The 20,806-nt window shown below is 45.2% G+C and overlaps 1 protein-coding gene across 6 annotated transcripts in view; it reads right to left on the bottom strand.

Annotated features, from left to right (window-relative positions):
* si:dkeyp-115e12.6 (centromere protein F) overlaps positions 1 to 14,146 on the bottom strand; it is a 99,714-nt gene extending 85,568 nt beyond the window's left edge. For all 6 annotated transcript variants that reach the window (XM_034180869.1, XM_034180874.1, XM_034180871.1 and 3 more), the window contains exon 1: positions 13,971 to 14,146. The gene's annotated coding sequence lies outside the window, so the exon portion shown is untranslated. The remainder of the gene's footprint in view (positions 1 to 13,970) is intronic.
* Between the last annotated feature and the right edge of the window lie 6,660 nt (positions 14,147 to 20,806).

Below are 20,806 nucleotides of genomic sequence, written 5' to 3'. Positions count from 1 at the left end.
CGTTGAGGGGGGGGTCCTGTTGTGTGGGCCGCTGAAGAGGAGGTACTGCTGGCCCACCACCACCAGAGGGCGCCCTGCCTGGAGTGCGGGCTCCAGGCACCAGAGGGCGCTGCCGCCTGATGAGAGCAGCTAGGGTGACAGCTGTCACCCATTACTGGACACAGCTGACTCCACTCTGCACGGAGGTATATCATCAGGACGGCGTCTCCACCTCAGTGCCGAGATATCGCCTTGAGATAGAGGTAACATTCTCTGCAGCATATTCTGTGTTAAATTGATAAACTTGTTAAACCTTTCAGGACAGCTGACTACCGCAGGCCGAGTGATTAGATAAGTACTCACCTTCCTGCTTTTTTGGGACGAGAGGTGGAGGCAGCTTCTCCCCTCTCCGTGTTATTGGGTGCAGCCGCATCCACACCTGTGTGTTGTTGCTCTCTCTTGCCAGCAGTACCGGATCCGACGAGCGGAGGCAGCGGCCACCTGGGAATTCGGGACTTGGCGGTTCCAGTACTTCCAGGGTTCAGTGGCAGAGGAGATCTGGATGGTTCCAGTTCGACCTGGACGGACGTCCCCTACCTTCGAGCCTGCCCACACGACACCAGCAGAATTCGGCTTAACCCCAAATTATTGATTGTTGTATTGGTTGTGCTCGTTTCACAATAGTAAAACTTGTTATTTATCTTCTCCATTGTCCGTTCATTTGCGCCCCCTGTTGTGGGTCCGTGTTCCTACACTTTCACAACACAGGTCTCATCTTCCATGACTCATCTAACAGGTTGTGAGAGGGCTGCCTGATAATATAATGTACACTCAACAAAAATATAAACGCAACACTTTTGGTTTTGCTCCCATTTTGTATGAGATGAACTCAAAGATCTATAACATTTTCCACATACACAATATCACCATTTCCCTCAAATATTGTTCACAAACCAGTCTAAATCTGTGATAGTGAGCACTTCTCCTTTGCTGAGATAATCCATCCCACCTCACACGTGTGCCATATCAAGATGCTGATTACACATCATAATTAGTGCACAGGTGTGCCTTAGACTGTCCACAATAAAAGGCCACTCTGAAAGGTGCAGTTTTGTTTTATTGGGGGGGGATACCAGTCAGTATCTGGTGTGACCACCATTTGCCTCATGCAGTGCAACACATCTCCTTCGCATAGAGTTGATCAGGTTGTCAATTGTGGCCTGTGGAATGTTGGTCCACTCCTCTTCAATGGCTGTGCGAAGTTGCTGGATATTGGCAGGAACTGCTACACGGTGTTGTATACGCCGGTCCAGAGCATCCCAAACATGCTCAATGGGTGACATGTCCGGTGAGTATGCCGGCCATGCAAGAACTGGGACATTTTCAGCTTCCAAGAATTGTGTACAGATCCTTGCAACATGGGGCCGTGCATTATCCTGCTGCAACATGAGGTGATGTTCTTGGATGTATGGCACAACAATGGGCCTCAGGATCTCGTCACGGTATCTCTGTGCATTCAAAATGCCATCAATAAAATGCGCCTGTGTTCTTCATCCATAACAGACGCCTGCCCATACGATAACCCCACTGCCACCATGGGCCACTCGATCCACAACACTGACATCAGAAAACCGCTCATCCACACAACGCCACACACGCTGTCTGCCATCTGCCCTGGACAGTGTGAACCGGGATTCGTCCATGAAGAGAACACCTCTCCAACGAGCCAAACGCCAGCGAATGTGAGCATCTGCCCACTCAAGTCGGTTACGACGACGAACTGGAGTCAGGTCGAGACCCCGATGAGGACGACGAGCATGCAGATGAGCTTCCCTGAGACGGTTTCTGACAGTTTGTGCATAAATTCTTTGGTTATGCAAACCGATTGTTTCAGCAGCTGTCCGAGTGGCTGGTCTCAGACGATCTTGGAGGTGAACATGCTGGATGTGGAGGTCCTGGGCTGGTGTGGTTACACGTGGTCTGCGGTTGTGAGGCTGGTTGGATGTACTGCCAAATTCTCTGAAACGCCTTTGGAGACGGCTTATGGTAGAGAAATGAACATTCAATACACGAGCAACAGCTCTGGTTGACATTCCTGCTGTCAGCATGCCAATTGCACGCTCCCTCAAATCTTGCGACATCTGTGGCATTGTGCTGTGTGATAAAACTGCACCTTTCAGAGTGGCCTTTTATTGTGGGCAGTCTAAGGCACACCTGTGCACTAATCATGGTGTCTAATCAGCATCTTGATATGGCACACCTGTGAGGTGGGATGGATTATCTCAGCAAAGGAGAAGTGCTCACTATCACAGATTTTGAATGGTTTGTGAACAATATTTGAGGGAAATGGTGATATTGTGTATGTGGAAAAAGTTTTAGATCTTTGAGTTCATCTCATACAAAATGGGAGCAAAACCAAAAGTGTTGCGTTTATATTTTTGTTGAGTGTAAGTTTAAGGATTCTTGCATTCATGGAGATTTTCTTCTTTTTTTTTTTTTTAAACATGCGGACGCTGCACGTCAATCTAACAGCAACTTATAAACTTGTGGAGCTTGTCTGTGCCCACCAGTATTAAATTATATAGGAAGGAGGATCCTGTAAACACGACCGTACATTTGGGGAATAACTCTCTTCTGTTTGATGATTTGCAGACATTAATGCTGGATTTTACAGTTGCAAATTGAGTTTTACCGGTGCTACGTTACCGGAGCCAGTAAAAAGGAGTCTTAATGCGGCTATTTGCGACCGTAATCCAGCATGAACTTCCACAAATCAGCAGACACAAGGAGGTTATTCCAATTCTAATCCGATTCCAACATTTACATGGATCCGTGTCCACCACTGAAGGCAACATCTTAATCTGCATAATAATATAGTTCTGTAAAAATGTTACACAGACAAAGGGTGTGGTAGGCTCATCAAAGCTTACCGTCTTCATGCCAAAATGGAAATTCTGTGAGCAGAATCCACATCACTACTTTCTTATGGTATCTTAAATTAATCCATTTCGGCGTTGTTGCTCCGCCAGTTTTTTCTTCTTCTTTCGTATTTAATGGTGGACGACACCATCTCTTCTTCTTCTTCCTCTTCGTGTTTAATGGCAGTTGGCAACCTCTCGCTCTCAGCTGACAGTGCCATTACTGACATCTACGTAGCCACATGTGTGGACAGGGCGTGGATTAACACATTAAATGTGAAACGGTTTTAATATTTTATGTCAGGTTTTCCGAAGCCTAGACCTGTGTAATGACTTTCTTTCCCCACCAGCTGGATGTTCTGTTCTGGTAATACATTCTGTTCTCGACGAGATGTTGTACTGCACAGCAGGTTTGTAATATCAGGGGTTTGGTACCATCCGTACCACTTTCTGCTCATGGTGTAACATTAAAGGGTGTTATTTGGATGATTTGGATTGCCTAATTAATAATGATTGTTTCATCATTAAAGAAATTTTCTTATGTCAACACCCTTTTGGCAGCCATTTTCCAAAGGCTTTATTTCAAGTGGCTCCATAGCTATTTCCTTTACTAGTCCCATGGTCTAGACATGTGCCAAATTTTATGCTTCTATGTACAAACCCACAGTTTTTTCACCTATCTGCCTGACTATTAGGAGCATCTTGGATCTTCTCAGAGATGCATTAGCCATCCGGGATGATCCAGGGGATCTCGAATTAATTTCTTTGGCAATCCGTGTAGATATGCGTTTAAGAGCGAGGCGCCAAGAGAAGAGCAGTGGGCCGGGGGGGGTCCCCTGTTCTTGCCCGACTACGTCAGTTCTGCCGCTTCCTGAGATCTCTCACTCCGACTCACCAGCTCCCCCTGCCAAGGAACCTATGGAACTCGGCAGGGCCAGATTGGCTCCAATGGAGAGAAAACAGAGACTGGAAGTTGGAGCTTGCCTTTATTGTGGATCTCAGGGACACATCTGCCTTAACTACCCCGTTCGGCTTTGTAGGATCGGCTCACTCGTCATGTCCGGGTTGTGAGTGAGATGTGCTAAATTCATGGGTGGATCATTGGGGTGCATCTAAATCCCGGTCACAATTTTGTTCTGTGTTTCGTCCATTTCCCGCACTGGTGGACACTGGGGCTGAGGGCAACTTCCTTAGCGATACAGTGTTTGCTGAGGCTCGCATCCCCATATTTACTCTTTCTGAGCCTCTTCCGGTCGCGTCTCTAGACGAAACTCCGCTTCTGTCCATCACACATCAGACTGAACCTGTCACATTGGTGACTTCTGGTAAGCAACGGAAGCTAATCCAGTTCTTCATTGTTCCTTCCATTAGTTCTTGGGCACCCCTGGGTATTAAAGCACAACCCCCAATGTGACTGGCCTTTCAGGGAAGTTAACTGTTGAAGTGAGGCTTGTCACCGTGGGTGCCTGAGTTCCGTGAATCCTCCCGGTGAGGCCATTCCAAGATTGGTCACCCGTCCTCCTGAGCAGTTCCTAGCTGCTCCTGAGCCCCATGACTCCCGCAGGTTCTTAGCAGCTCCTAGCCATAGTGATCCAGTCCCCTCCACGGTAACTGCTGTCTCTGAGTGGCCTGGTCCACCCACCTGTAAACAACACCAACAGTTGTTGGGTTTTGCTAATTCTTACTGGCGATTCATCCACGGGTACAGTCAGATTGCAGCCCCTCTTACCGCTCTGAACTCTCCAAAGGTCACCTTCAGTTGGACTCCCGCTGCAGACAACTCCTTCCATACACTGAAACATCTCTTTTCCACCACACCCATACTCACACAGCCAGATCCAGACAGACAGTTCTTTGTGGAAGTAGATGCTTCTGAATTAGGGGTGGGTGTGGTGCTATCACAAAAGACATCTGACGACAACTGCATGCAGCCATGTGCCTTTTTCTCTCTGCATCTTACACCCACAGAAAGGAATTATGGTGTGGATAATAAAGAGTTGTTAGCAGTTAAGGATGCGCTTGCAGTATGAAGACACTGGCTGGAGGGAGCTGCAGCCCGTTTGTGGTATCGACTAACCATAGGGACCTGGAATTCATCACAACAGCAAAACGTTTACATCCCCGACAGGCCAGGTGGGTGTTGTTTTTTGCCTGGTTCAGATTCACCACTACCTTCTGTTCAGGCAATAAATATGGTGTTCCACACACCCTGTCCTGGATGTTCCTGCCCACGACCTCCGTAAAGAATTAGGGCGTGTGGGTTTGCAATTGTCCAGGATAAAGCCTAAGATCAAGGCTTTCAATTACACTCAGCAAAAATATAAACGCAACACTTTTGGTTTTGCTCCCATTTTGTATGAGATGAACTCAAAGATCTAAAACTTTTTCTACATACACAATATCACCATTTCCCTCAAATATTGTTCACAAACCAGTCTAAATCTGTGATAGTGAGTACTTCTCCTTTGCTGAGATAATCCATCCCACCTCACAGGTGTGCCATATCAAGATGCTGATTAGACACCATGATTAGTGCACTGGTGTGCCTTAGACTGCCCACAATAAAAGGCCACTCTGAAAGGTGCAGTTTTATCACACAGCCCAATGCCACAGATGTCGCAAGATTTGAGGGAGCGTGCAATTGGCATGCTGACAGCAGGAATGTCAACCAGAGCTGTTGCTCGTGTATTGAATGTTCATTTCTCTACCATAAGCCGTCTCCAAAGGCGTTTCAGAGAATTTGGCAGTACATCCAACCAGTCTCACAACCGCAGACCACGTGTAACCACACCAGCTCAGGACCTCCACATCCAGCATGTTCACCTCCAAGATCGTCTGAGACCAGCCACTCGGACAGCTGCTGAAACAATCGGTTTGCATAACCAAAGAATTTCTGCACAAACTGTCAGAAACTGTCTCAGGGAAGCTCATCTGCATGCTCGTCGTCCTCATCGGGGTCTCGACCTGACTCCAGTTTGTCGTCGTAACCGACTTGAGTGGGCAAATGCTCACATTCGCTGGCGTTTGGCACGTTGGAGAGGTGTTCTCTTCACGGATGAATCCCGGTTCACACTGTCCAGGGCAGATGGCAGACAGCATGTGTGGCACCGTGTGGGTGAGCGGTTTTCTGATGTCAATGTTGTGGATCGAGTGGCCCATGGTGGCGGTGGGGTTATGGTATGGGCAGGCGTCTGTTATGGACGAAGAACACAGGTGCATTTTATTGATGGCATTTTGAATGCACAGAGATACCGTGACGAGATCCTGAGGCCCATTGTTGTGCCATACATCCAAGAACATCACCTCATGTTGCAGCAGGATAATGAACGGCCCCATGTTGCAAGGATCTGTACACAAGTCTTGGAAGCTGAAAATGTCCCAGTTCTTGCATGGCCGGCATACTCACCGGACATGTCACCCATTGAGCATGTCTGGGATGCTCTGGACCGGCGTATACGACAGCATGTACCAGTTCCTGCCAATATCCAGCAACTTCGCACAGCCATTGAAGAGGAGTGGACCAACATTCCACAGGCCACAATTGACAACCTGATCAACTCTATGCGAAGGAGATGTGTTGCACTGCATGAGGCAAATGGTGGTCACACCAGATACTGACTGGTATCCCCCCCAATAAAACAAAACTGCACCTTTCAGAGTGGCCTTTGATTGTGGACAGTCTAAGGCACACCTGTGCACTAATCATGGTGTCTAATCAGCATCTTGATATGGCACACCTGTGAGGTGGGATGGATTATCTCAGCAAAGGAGAAGTGCTCACTATCACAGATTTAGACTGGTTTGTAAACAATATTTGAGGGAAATGGTGATATTGTGTATGTGGAAAAAGTTTTAGATCTTTGAGTTCATCTCATACAAAATGGGAGCAAAACCAAAAGTGTTGCGTTTATATTTTTGTTGAGTGTACTTCCTGGGCTCAGCCAAGTGCATCTACACATGGAGAAAGTGGTGAGCTTGAAGAGACATTCACTTATCTCAGCAGTGGCATTATGTCTCTGCCTCCTCGGCCCTTCCCAGTCGACAGATGCCAGGGAAGGACTTACTCTATTATGAGGTCGCTGAACAGATATGTTTGGTGATGCAGATGCCAGTACACGAGAATGAAGGTCTAAGTCTTCAGGGTCCAGAGCCCTCATTCATCAAACAGTGCGCAGAAAGGTTCTAAATGCTGTTGTAGGAAAATAATTTAGTGTGTGTCTAAGTACCAAAAAAACAAACAAAAAAAAACAAGCACACCAATCAATCAGTATCAGCTACTGATAAATCCCACATGTTCTAAACCACCATGCTGATGTGCATTCGTGGTTATCTGCATTCAGAAGTGCCCTCAATTACTGATATGGTAATAAAGCACCCATTCTCGTGTTTGTGTTCCTCACTGGGATAATGGAGCAAAGAAAATAAACTTTTGTGAAACAGAGATTGAGGTGCTAGTGTGTCGTCACAGCAGTGAGATGGCAAAAATAAATACAGCGGGTGGCAACGCTAGGTGGCAACAATGTGTCCACAAGTAGTTCTGAACCCAACCATTCACAATGACCATTCACTCATGGTATCACTTATGGACATAATTTTAACAAACTCACCCAAGAACCAGAATTCGCTGTTTCGCAGCTGTGAGTCTCCTGCCATCTCACGGGCTGTGACACGCGAGAGTTCGGTTTCAGCAGAATTACAGTTCAGGGCACAATGAAAACACACCTTGTGAAGTATGGACAAGACAACATTGGGACACGACAGAAGTCCATCACAGGTGCTACACCTCCTCTAGATAACCCTCTCAACTTGGGAGAATGTGTCATCGTCATAATCACCCGTGAACTTGCTGGATCAATGCCAACCATGTCCTCGCTAGCCATTGTTTACATGCACTGTGAGACTCCAGATCTTTGCTGGCACCCGCGGTGCATTCTGGGAAGTGCAGGGGGCGTCAGGGGGATTATGGAAAATGTTCAAGTACTGAATAAAGCTTTCCAATTACAGAGTAGGTAGACAACTATTTATGTTTTTCTGTCCCAAATCCTCTGTGTGCTCCTGTGACATCACCACACTGCGGTCTTTATTAATATAAAACCTTCCATCCATCCATCCATCCATTTTCTTCGGCTTTATCCGGAGTCAGGTCGCGGGGGTAGCAGCTCAAGCAACGCTGCCCAGACCTCCCGATCCACAAGGCCCATTTTTTAATATAAAATTGCAGGAGGGAAACTATTTTTGTCATGCACTCCGAAGTAGCAGGCGGTGATCAAGGGCTTTTTGCTGAAGGTGGAAGCCGAAAGCTGCATTTAGCTCACGTCTTCTGTAGGTTCTCACACAAATGAGACTATGTGTCTGTTTCTAACTACACATAAGTACCAATTATGTACTTATTAATCAAGGGAATATAGTATGTATGCAGGTGAGGTTGCATGCTGTTGACAGAAGCAATGCCTTCTAGTTGCAGTTCCCTGTTCTACCACTAGATGTTATGCGTATGCATGAGCACAGGTGTGTGTATATTTACACAGACTACGTTTACACGTCGTTAATATTCAGGTTAAGGTCAATACTCCGGTTTCTGAATCATAAAGGGCCTTTCACACTGAATACGTCAGCACGACGCTTTAACGCCCCCCAATGTGTCGTAACGCCAGGCCGACGCGTTTCCGTGACGTCAGACACATTGCTTCGGAAGCGGCAAGGGGGATTGCAGACAGGGGGAGATTGCAGCTACGTCACACTCTGGCTGTTTCCACAACCTGAAAAAAGTTCAGCGATCGCCATTTTGAATTTGGGACACCTGAACCACAAAAAAGCTTTAAAAAACAGTAGAACGATTCTCCCATCACCCTGCTGGGAGAAGCTTTTTTTCAGCTACTTTTCGGAGTGACGCCGACCGAGGGAGGACTGACGACTTGGTGGGATATCGATCGAACCGCGACAGCAGGCCGACCCGCACGGAGAAGCCGGCCTTCAGGCATCATTCCTGGGTAGACCGAGGCAGGCAGCCGGGTGGGGGGGGGATGGAGCAGACCCACTCACTCTGAAATCTCCCATTTTTTGGATATATGTGAAGTCCCAGTTTGCCCAACGGAGTTTAGTTCTGCAGCTTTTTCGAGGTGAGAATAATATTAAAATAAAATGTGACATTTGCACTGCTGTGAAGGTTTAATGATCGGCTAACATTAGCGTAGCCTTTTAGCACAGTTGATCTGAGTGAACGCTTTAATTTGTAAATGGTTCAGTCTTTTGTTATTTTTATCAAATAAAGCTACAGCTTTTTTCAGACACACAAAAGCTCAACTTTAAATACCTTTTTTTCTGGCGTTTTTTTTTCCCGTCGTTTTTTCTTCTCTTTTTTTTTTATATATAACTGTTTAGTGTTTCTTTATATATTTAAAGAAATATTTATTTGTCCCAATCAGGAACATTTTCTGTGCAGACAACCAAACTTCTATTGATGAGCTGAACACCATGAAGTCCAGTTGAAAGAAAACATCTCTGCTCTTCAAAATAGGACAAAAGTGTCTTCAGCAACACCACCAGAGTTCAAAGCTGCAGAGGAGACCTTCATCTGGTCCCGAGAATCCAGCATAACATCACCTGCTTCTAAATAAAAGGCTCTTTCAACAGCAACTATTTTATTATTTTTTAAAAAGCTGTTTCATTTTATATTTTAACAATAAATGAACGGATCATTAAAAATGTCCACGAATCAAAGTCAAAACACATTTGCACAATTAGAAGCTCTCCACTTATTGTGCTCAAATTCATATTTTAGAAATGACTCTGTCCTGATAACATTAAAGGCAATTACATATTTTGACGAAATTACAAATTGAAATTACTATATAAAAAAAAAAATTCATCATGAGGTTTATGTCACAGAAATCCTACTTTACAATCACACTGCAGTCATTGTTAAATTATTTCCTGTTGCATTTATAATAAACATTTGTATTTATTTAGTGTCTGTTTTTCTAGTTGAAATGACATATAAATAATCTACCAGACATTAAAAAATGTACAAGTTTCCATGTTATTTTATTTTTCTAAAAATAAATGTCCAAGGTTCCTTATGTTAAACAAGAAATTATCTAATCTGAAATAACAGGTGGTTTTAATTTACAGATGAAAGGTTTCTAAAGAACCATTTATTGATTTATTTAGCTATTTTAATTACAAGTGTTCTAAACTTTTTTTTTACAGTAATCAGAAATTTTGAGGTAACAAACAACAACAACAAAAACATTTCCAATGATTTTTCTTCAGAAAACTGCTCTATAAATGAGCAGTCCTGTGACATGTTTGTTTTGTACAGATCAGTGGTTTCTGCACCGATCCATTTTGTAGAGATCAGTGGTTTCTGCCACTAGTCTTCTGTGTTTTGGCCCGACGCGTAGCTCCTATTGGACAACGCGAAGGTACGTCACAGCTCAGAGTGTCACAAGCTGGATTGGATTAAACTTTGACCGCGTCAGCCTGCCGACAAGCGGCAATGCGTGCTCTCCTTAGAAGCGTCGTTTTAGCTCGGCATTTGACGCAACGCTTCTGACGCGTCTAAAAAGCAACGCGTCTCATTGAAAATAATGCTTTTTAGACCGATTTTTGATGCGTCTGACGCGTTCAGTGTGAAAGGCCCTTTAGGAATAACCCATTTACGTGCTTAAGCAGACAGAGTTACTCCTGTATACATGGTCATTGGTATCATTTGGAATATCCCCATCTAAACAGCGACGCACGTCTTCCACCAGTGCTTGATTTGGTCTGGCATTCCTGCAAATCCTGCTCCGTGTAACTTTTCGGCCACCTTCTTGTAAATGTCGCTATCTTGGTACTTTCTACCGTCAATAAAAGACATTATATTCATGTCTTTCACGATACTAATGAAGTACAGTGGTTCCTCGTTTATCGCGGGAGTTACGTTCTAAAAATAACCTGCAATAGGTGAAATCCGCGAAGTAGTCAGCGTTAGTTTTACAATTATTATAGATGTTTTAAGGCTGTAAAACCACTCACTACACACTTTATACACTTTTCTCAAACAGGCATTAATATTTTCTCACTTTTCTCTCCTGTGTAAACGCTCTCTTTTTTCTTCTGGGCGAGAATATTATAAACAGACACATGCAGAACATAATGCGCGTCTCCCTTACCTCACTGCCTCCGGGGGTACGGATGCGGGACCCGCAAAGAATCGAAGTCATGGCCATGGAGCTCTGCAGCTGCGTTATACCAAGACCCTGCGGCGCTGTGGATTTTTCCGCAAGAAATCTACCCTTGCGGGCTGCCAGAGCGCTCCGCATCAGAACAGCGAGCGTAGTCTCTAGACCTGTTGCCAGAGTTGGCGCAGCTCCGCACAGCAGAGAGGGGGTGGTGTGAGTGGCCCGCTGCGGCATTTACCGAGCCCACAGACTCAGTAGGCGCATCAAAGGCAGTGAGAGCAATCACGGTGATGCCGACCGGTGCCGCGATCGGCTCGCCTGATAAGGACGCAGAACGCAATGCGCTGTTTACATCTTCTTCCGTGGTGTCCGGTGGGTTGAAGGAGCCATATACAAGTAGTTGCCATATTCAAAAGACCAAGATTCCTTGCAGATAGGACATGCGCAGAACACAAAATAATGTTCTTTTCTATGGGGATATCCCAATGCGCATTTACATGACCTGATATTGGGGTTAGAAAAGGAGTAACCCAGGGATCTTATTCGGATTTTTAAAAAACGGAATATGAGCATATTCTGGTTTCTGCAGGTGTTTACATGGCTGTACGCAACCGGGTTATTGCTAATATTCCGGTTATGAAAGGGTTATTGGCTGCATGTAAACGTAGTCACAGATTTATAAGTACAAGTTGGCAAATTTGACAGTTTGTGTAGAAATATTCCTATATACGGTTTACATACAAATCTGTGTGTTTGACTGTTTGATAAATGAGGAACCTGATGCTTTCATTTTATGGTATTGTTGTGAGACTTGGATGATAACCAAGATGACAACTGGATGTCTTTGGTACTAGGCCTCTTTGGGTAATGCTTGGGTATTGCGGGAGTGACTCTACATCAAATGACCAATTACTTAGAGAGACTCAGATCAGAGGCATCACTTCAATTGTGAGGGAATGTGAGCAATGGCATTTGGCCATGTGGAACATTTTTCTGGGAATGATCCAGCGCCAGGTGCCCGAGTGATGTGGAACACAGCGGCTGGAGAAGGACAAGGAGAGACCCCCATCTGACCTGTCTGTGGCAACTGTCAAGAGGTGAGGATGGTCCTATTGCCTATGTGGTTTGTTGCTATCCAGGATCTAAGATGGCTCTGTAGTGTGGCAGAAATGGTGGCATGCAGCATCAGTGCATGTTCTCACAACTGACAGCCACAGAAGCCTACGTATAACTTGTCATAAGTGATTTGGTGGCTTCACTCACTAGTCTTCTTGCAGTCACTCAGGTTTAGAGACTTACTGACTCTAGACAGATCTACTACAGCACCACACTGTCTGTATTTCTTAATGATTGATTGAAGTCCAAGATATCGAAAATACTCATTCAAAATAGCCATCCCTAGACTCTCTGTTACAGGGTTACCCCAGGTGGACTCCACCTGAGGTAAACTGGGGTAAGCACCTGCTAAATGCTTAAATGTAAGATATGGTTAGGTGTTGTGAATGATGTGGTTCTTTTGGCTTCATCAAACAGTGACCTCCAACTTGCACTCAGCAGGTTTGAGGCAGAGTGTGAAGCAGCTGAAGATGAGAATCAGGACCTCCACATTTGAGACCATGGTTCTCTGTCAGAAAAGGATGGATAGTCCCCTCTTGTTAAGGGGAGTTATTCTGGGCATCCTCATCTCCACAGATCACTCCTGGACTTCCAACATCAGGGATCTGGTTAAGAAGGCTCAGCAGCTGCTACATTTCCTGTGTGTCTTCAGGAAGAACAACCTGACATGAAGCTACTGCTGGCCTTCTATCGCTCCTCGGTGGAGTGCGCACTGACATACTGTCTGGGTGTGTGGTTCACAGGCTCCACAGCCGAGGACAGAAAGGTGGTGCAGAGGGTCATAAACACTGCCCTAAAGATCATCAGCTGCCCTCTGCCCAGTCTGGAAAAAAACATCCTGCTGCCTTAGGAAAACCAAAGCTGTCACAGGAGACCCCTCACACCCTGCCTACCCCATGTGATCTTTTGCCCTGGGAGAGATGCTACAGGTCAACAAAGTCCCACACCAGCAGCCTCATAGTATATACTATACCTTCACTCGTTATGTCTCTGTTTTAAGAGAATACCTTCTTCAGTCTGTCATACTGTTTCTCACTTGTGTTGTTTTTCTTTTTGTTCCTTGTGATCTTGTTCATCTCGCCCTTTTAAACTATTTTTGTGGTGTACTGTAGCTCTGTGGGAGCTCCCCAATTTCAATGTACCTTGTTTATGAGTGGGGGTAAGCTGGAGTGTGAGATCAGTAGACTGATTGGGACAGTATCTGATGTTTTATGGGTACTGTACCTGACTGTCATGGTGGAGGAGTTAAACCGGAAGGTGAGGCTATCAATTTACACTCCAATCCTCACCTGGCTTGGGAACACTTCGGGATCCCCCGGGAACAGAGTTACGGACTTGACTGATGATAAGGAAGTGTGGGAGGAGCTGCTTAATCTGCTGCCACTGTGACATCAGATAATTTGCAGAAAATAAATGAATAACCGTTTTAGGGGGAGCTGCCTTTTAAAGCACTGATGTGTCCGAGATATCTGATCCACTGTGAATGTGGAACTAGAAGAACATGCACAACAGTTGCTGTGTGACATCTCTGGAATCAGGATCGACTATTAATAATAATTCAGAACGTCAACACCCATGGCGGACATGTGCACTATAATGAGTGCTGATTTGGTCCAGAGTGTGGACCCTGGAGACACTGGACCCTCACCTGATCATAAAGAAGCAGACCGTGACAGTCAAGTGACTTACAGACTTGTTTATGTCTCATGTATCGTCTGTCAGGTGTCACTGACACTTAACTGGCTAAAGCTACAAGCTAAACAACACACACACGATCGCAGAAGCTACTTACCATTCACTTTACAAGGAACGGCAAAAAAAAAAAAGCCAAAGTTCTCACAGCGACGTAACGCCGGTCTGTAGCGAACTACGAAATATACAAAAAGCAAACGACCAAATTTAAATAAACCACAGCTGAAGTGTAGCCGATAGCTTCCATAGCGTCTCTCGTGCAGCTGACAAGGGAACAGGCGCTATGGCACGAGGAGCGGCGGGAGTTCGTGACGTAGCAACAGCAGAATGTTTTGGGAAAGTCCTCGCGGCGAGGACTGAGACGAGCTCTATCGACATCTAGCGGCCATGCCTTAAAACGCACCAGGTAGTTGATTATCTTGAGTTTTCTTTATTCTCGAATTGTTTAACAAGTGCTGACAATTTCATCGAACAAGGAGGTTCTAATTGCATTCAAAATCTCTGTTTGATATAAATTATCCTACATACCAAGCATACATTCCACCCTGTACGAAAGTTTGCTAAAACCCTGTAAAAAGTTAATGAGATGGACACAGCAGTGAAGCAGGATCACTGCTTGACATTTTTCAAGGGTGGTCATAAATTATGCAGTGAGTTGGAACTGGTGTGTGAGTCCAGAATGTTTTTAGAACCTTAGACCTCAACAAATTTTAGCAGAGGAACTCAACCCCTGTATTTCCTGTTAATTATGTCATTTTTAAAGTTAAGTTACTGTCTTAATGTATTTAAAAATGTTTAGGTTGTTGTTATCATATACACACTAGCATGGCTAAAAGATTTCAGATTACAATATGATCATTTGGCCATATTGTAGGCAAAAAAAGAAAAATGCTTAAAAAGGCGGGGGGCCTGAGGGGCTCTGCTCCCCCAAACCCCCCGCCTTTTTAAGCATTTTTCTTTTTTTACAATACAATATGGCCAAATGATCATATCGTAATCTGAAATCTTTTAGCCATGCTAGTGTGTATATGATAACAACAACCTAAACAATTTTTAAATACATTAAGACAGTTTTTTGTTGTTGTTGTTGTTGTTGGCAGTTTCCTCGCTTGCGAGGATAGTGGGAAGGCCTTTTTTTTTTTTTTTTTTTTTTTTTTTTTAGTTTATTTTCTACAAGCCCTCTGGTGGCTGAAAAGTCTGATGCGGGATGCACAAGACCTGTTACACTTGGGGCAAATGAACACTTGAGTAGGCTGGGCTTGTGCTGCTGCCCGCTCTTTCTGTCTTTGACGCTTCTGGCGTGAGGCCTCACTTCTTTCTGCCTCAAACTTCAGGCTGGCGGATTTGATGCTGGAACGCCAGCTGAGTCTATCTGTAGCTAGATGCTGCCATGACTGATGCTGAATGCCTGCAAGGGAGAGCTGTTTCTTCAGCTGGTCCTTATAGCGCTTTTTGGGGGCCCCTTGGTTTCATCTCCCTTCCTTGAGCTCGCCAAAGAGAATTAATTTCAGCATGCATGTATCATCCATCCTGGCTATGTGACCTGCCCAACGAAGCTGTTGTTTGAGTATAATAGACTCCATGCTGGGCAATTTGGCTCTGGTAAGGATGTCCTCATTTGAGACGTAGTCCTGCCACTTGATCCCGAAGATGTTTCGGAGACAACGCTGATGAAAGCGTTCCAGTAATCTGATCTGCTGGCGATACAGAACCCAGGTTTCAGCTCCATACAGGAGGGTAGGGACCACAATGGCTCTGTAGACCTGCACTTTTGTGGAAAGGCGCAGTGCATGATTCTGCCAGACTTTCTTTGAGAGTCGACCAAAAGAACTGCTGGCCTTGGCAAGGCGACTGTCTAGGTCCTTGGCAACAGATGCGTCGTTTGAGATAACACTACCTAGATACGTGAAGTCTCTACTGCATTCAGGCTGGTACCCTCGATGTTGATTTGGGGTGGGGTATATGCTGTATGGAGGACCGGTTGATATAGCACGTCTGTCTTTCTCAGGCTGATGGTGAGGCCGAAGGCTCTTGCTGCTTCAGCAAAACAGTTGACAATGTGCTGCAAGGCTTGCTCCATATGGGCGACAAGGGCGCAGTCATCTGCGAAGAGCAGCTCCATGATTAGCTGTTCTGTGATCTTAGTGTGGGACAGAAGGCGCCGTTCTGAAGTGGATATAGATGCCGTCTGTCAAGTCTTCTTTGGCCTCACGAAGCATCATGCTGAAGAAGATGGAGAACAGAGTGGGCGCGAGGATGCAACCTTGTCTGATGCCATTTGAGATGGGGAAGCTGCCGGACAGAGTCCCGTTGTACTTCACTTGTCCCATCTGGCCTTCATGCAGCTGGCGGATGATGGTGAGGAGCTTTGGAGGGCAGCCAAGGCGTGCAAGAATCTTCCACAAACCCTCACGACTGACCGTGTCAAAAGCCTTGGTTAGGTCTATGAAGGCTGCATAAAGGGCCATGTTCTGCTCTCTGCACTTCTCCTGGATCTGTCTCAGGACGACAGTAACTTTAAGACAGTAACTTAACTTTAAAAATGACATAATTAATGTATAATTAATTAATGTTTATTATGTTAATTATTAATGTTAATTATTAATTAATGCATAATTAATTAATGTATCCTAAGCTTATGAGTGCAAAATGAGTGTGGTACTGTTTTGTTTAACAATATTTCATTTTCACTGTTGCTGCACTTTGTGTGAAATCATATTCATATCGTATATGATATTGATATGACAATACTGCGATATGATGATTTGGCCATATTGTAGGCAAAAAAAGAAAAATGCTTAAAAAGGCAGGGGGTCGACCCACCGCCTTTTTAAGCATTTTTCTTTTTTCACACACAAAGTGCAGCAACAGTGAAAATGAAATATTGTTAAACAAAACAGTACCACTACACTCATTTTGCACTCATCATAAGCTTAGGATACAATGCCCCCCAAAAGTATTGGAACACTTGGTATTTCACACATATTATGTTAGAAAGATTAAAACTCGGCCACATGGGGTGTGCAGCCAGTACATTCTGAGTGCCGGCCCCAAGCCCGGATAAATGAGGAGTGTTACGTCAGGAAGGGCATCCGGCGTAAAACAAGCCAACCCAACTATGCAGACTCAGAATAGAATTCCCATACCGGATCGGTCGCAGCCCGGGTTAACAACGTCCGCCAACGGTGCTATTGCCCAACAGGGTGCCGGTGGAAATTGGGCTACTGCTGGGCAAAGACGACAAAGAAGAGGAGGAAAACATTGCCACGAACAGCAGGAGAAGAAGAAAACTAGAAGGATGGAAATGAGAGTGTGGACTTTGAATGTTGGTAGTATGACTGGTAAAGGGAGAGAGCTGGCTGATATGATGGAGAGGAGAAAGGTAGACATATTGTGTGTGCAAGAGACCAAGTGGAAGGGAAGTAAGAGCAGGAGCATCGGCGGTGGGTACAAGTTGTTGTACCATGGTGAGGACAGGAAGAGAAATGGTGTTGGGGTCATTTTAAAGGAAGAGTATGTGAAACGTGTTTTGGAGGTTAAGCGAGTGTCTGACAGGGTGATGAGTGTGAAGTTGGAAATTGAAGGGGTGATGATGAATATCATCAGTGCATATGCCCCACAGGTAGGTTGTGAGATGAAGGAGAAAGAAGATTTCTGGAGTGTGTTAGATGAGGTGGTGGAGAGTGTGCCCAAGCATGAAAGAGTGGTGATAGGAGCAGACTTCAATGGGCATGTTGGTGAAGGGAACAGAGGTGATGAGGAAGTAATGGGTAGATATGGTATCAAGGATAGGAATGGGGAAGGACAGATGGTAGTTGATTTTGCAAAAAGGATGGAAATGGTTGTGGTGAATACCTACTTTAAGAAAAGGGAGGAGCACAGGGTAACATATAAGAGTGGAGGAAGGTGCACACAGGTGGACTACGTTCTTTATAGGAGATGCAAGCTAAAAGAAATCACAGACTGTAAGGTGGTAGCAGGAGAGAGTGTCACTAGACAGCATAGGATGGTTGTTTGTAGGATGACTTTAGAGGTAAAGAAGAAGAAGAGAGTGAGAGCTCAACAAAGGATCAGATGGTGGAAGCTGAAGGAGGAAGACTGTTGTGTGAAATTTAGTGAGCAGGTGAGAGAAGCACTGGTTGGAGGGGAAGCAATTTTGGACAACTGGAAAAGTACTGCAGATGTGGTGAGGGAGACAGCTAGGGCAGTACTGGGTATGACATCTGGACAGTGGAAGGAAGACAAGGAGACTTGGTGGTGGAATGAGGAGGTCCAGGAAAGCATAAGGAGAAAGAGGTTGGCGAAAAAGTTTTGGGATAGTCGGAGAGATGAAGAAAGTAGACAGGAGTAAAAGGAGATCAATCAATCAATCAATCAATCAATCAATCAATCAATTTATGCGGCGTAAGGCGAAAAGAGAAGTGGCAAAAGCAAAGGAAAAGGCATATTGCGAGCTGTACAAGAAATTGAATAGTAAGGAAGGAGAAAAGGACTTGTACCGATTGGCCAGACAAAGGGACAGAGCTGGAAAGGATGTGCAGCAGGTTAGGGTGGTAAAAGATGCACATGGTAATGTGCTGACAAGTAAGGAGTGTGTGCTGAGAAGGTGGAGGGAATATTTGAAGAGCTGATCAATAAAGAAAATGAGCGAGAGAAAAGGCTGGATGATGTGGTGAGAGTAAATCAGGAAGTACAAGAGATTAGCAAGGAAGAAGTGAGGGCTGCTATGAAGAGGATGAAGAGTGGAAAGGCAGATGGTCCAGATGACATTCCAGTGGAGGCATGGAAATGTCTAGGAGAGATGGCAGTAGAGTTTCTAACCAGATTGTTTAATAAAATCTTGGAAAGTGAGAGGATGCCTTAGGAGTGGAGACGAAGTGTGCTGGTTCCTATTTTCAAGAACAAGAGTGATGTGCAGAGCTGCAGTAACTACAGAGGCATAAAGCTGATCAGCCAAAGCATGAAGTTATGGGAAAGAGTAGTAGAAGCTAGGCTTAGAAAACAGCTGAAGATCTGTGAGCAGCAGTATGGTTTCATGCCGAGAAAGAGCACTACAGATGCAATGTTTGCTCTGAGAATACTGTTGGAAAAGTACAGAGAAGGACAGAAAGAGTTACATTGTGTGTTTGTGGACTTAGAAAAAGCTTATGATAGGGTGCCAAGAGAAGAGTTGTGGTATTGTATGAGGAAGTCTGGAGTGGCAGAGAAGTATGTTAGGGTAGTGCAGGACATGTACAAGAATAGTGTGATAGTGGTGAGATGCGCAGTCGGAATGACAGACTCATTCAAGATGGAGGTGGGATTACACCAAGGATCAGCTCTGAGCCCTTTCTTGTTTGCAGTGGTGATGGACAGGTTGACGGATGAGATCAGACAGGAGTCGCCATGGACTATGATGTTTGCAGATGACATTGTGATCTGTAGTGAGAGTAGAGAGCAAGTTGAGTCTAGTCTGGAGAAGTGAAGATATGCTTTGGAGAGAAGGGGAATGAAAGTCAGTAGAAGCAAGACTGAGTACATGTGTGTGAATGAGAGGGAGCCCAGTGGAATAGTGCAGTTACAAGGAGTAGAAGTGGTGAAAGTAGATGAGTTTAAATGTTTGGGGTCAACTGTTCAAAGTAATGGAAAGTGTGGTAGAGAGGTGAAGAAGAGAGTGCAGGCAGGGTGGAGTGAGTGGAGAAAGGTGGCAGGAGTGATTTGTGACTGAAGAATATCAGCAAGAGTGAAGGGGAAAGTTTACAAAACAGTAGTGAGACTATGCTATGTTGTATGGTTTAGAGACGGTGGCACTAACAAAAAGACAGGAGGCAGAGCTGGAGGTGGCAGAGCTGAAGATGTTGAGATTCTCTTTGGGAGTGACAAGAATGGACAAGATTAGGAATGAACATATTAGAGGGACAGCTCAGGTGGGACGGCTTGGAGACAAAGTCAGAGGCGAGATTGAAATGGTTTGGACATGTGCAGAGGAGGGACCCAGGGTATATAGGGAGAAGGATGCTGAGGATGGATCCACCAGGCAGGAGGAGAAGAGGAAGACCAAAGAGGAGGTTCATGGATGTGCTGAGAGAGGACATGCAGGTGGTTGGTGTGACAGAGGAAGATACAGAGGACAGGGTGAGATGGAAATGATTGATCTGCTGTGGCGACCCCTAATGGGAACAGCTGAAAGACAGAAGATGTTAGAAAGATTAAAAAGAAACATAAGATTACAAAATCAAACCTTCACTGTGCCTTGTGATAGAATCACTACGATGACTGCTCCAAGATGGCGGCAGCATTTCTTGCGCCTCAGTAACCAATGTGCCGCCCATGGAAATAAAGACTGGAATGGACGTGCGCGCCTCAATCTATTAGTGTCGCTCAGGACAGGAAGGCGCCATTACTAAGGGTGGAGATGTGCCGATCAACAATAAGAAACTGACCGCTTTTTTTTTTGCACTAGCGTCGCTATTTCTTAACAGATTTTAATAAATGTAGGCTTGTTTTAAAGCCCTTTGAAAGCTCTTTCCCTGAAGCCTATCCCTTTCATTGTATTCATGTCAACGATCCCAAATTTGGATTTAAAACTGCTATATCATATATTCGAGGACATATATACTGTGAGGGCAGCACGGTGCTTAGTGGTTAGCACTGTTGCCTCGCAGCGAGAAGGTTGTGGGTTCAATTCCCATGGCCTTTCTGTGTGGAGTTTGCATGTTCTCCCCGTGTTTGCGTGGGTTTCCTCCAGGTGCTCTGGTTTCCTTCCACATCCAAAGACATGCGGGTTAGGTGGATTGGAATCTTTAAAATTGTGTGTGTGGGTGTGTCTGTGTTTGTTTGTCTGTTTGTGGCCCTGCGACAGACGAGCGTCCTGTCCTGGGTGTACCCCGCCTCACGCCCTATGACTGCTGGGATAGGCTCCAGCCCCCCGCGACCCTTAATTGGACTAAGCGGTAG

The sequence above is a fragment of the Thalassophryne amazonica genome, chromosome 11 (assembly GCF_902500255.1).
Source record: "Thalassophryne amazonica chromosome 11, fThaAma1.1, whole genome shotgun sequence".
Taxonomy (NCBI): domain Eukaryota; kingdom Metazoa; phylum Chordata; class Actinopteri; order Batrachoidiformes; family Batrachoididae; genus Thalassophryne; species Thalassophryne amazonica.
Note: the sequence above shows the minus strand (reverse complement) of the source record. Positions and strands in the feature narration are given on the sequence as shown.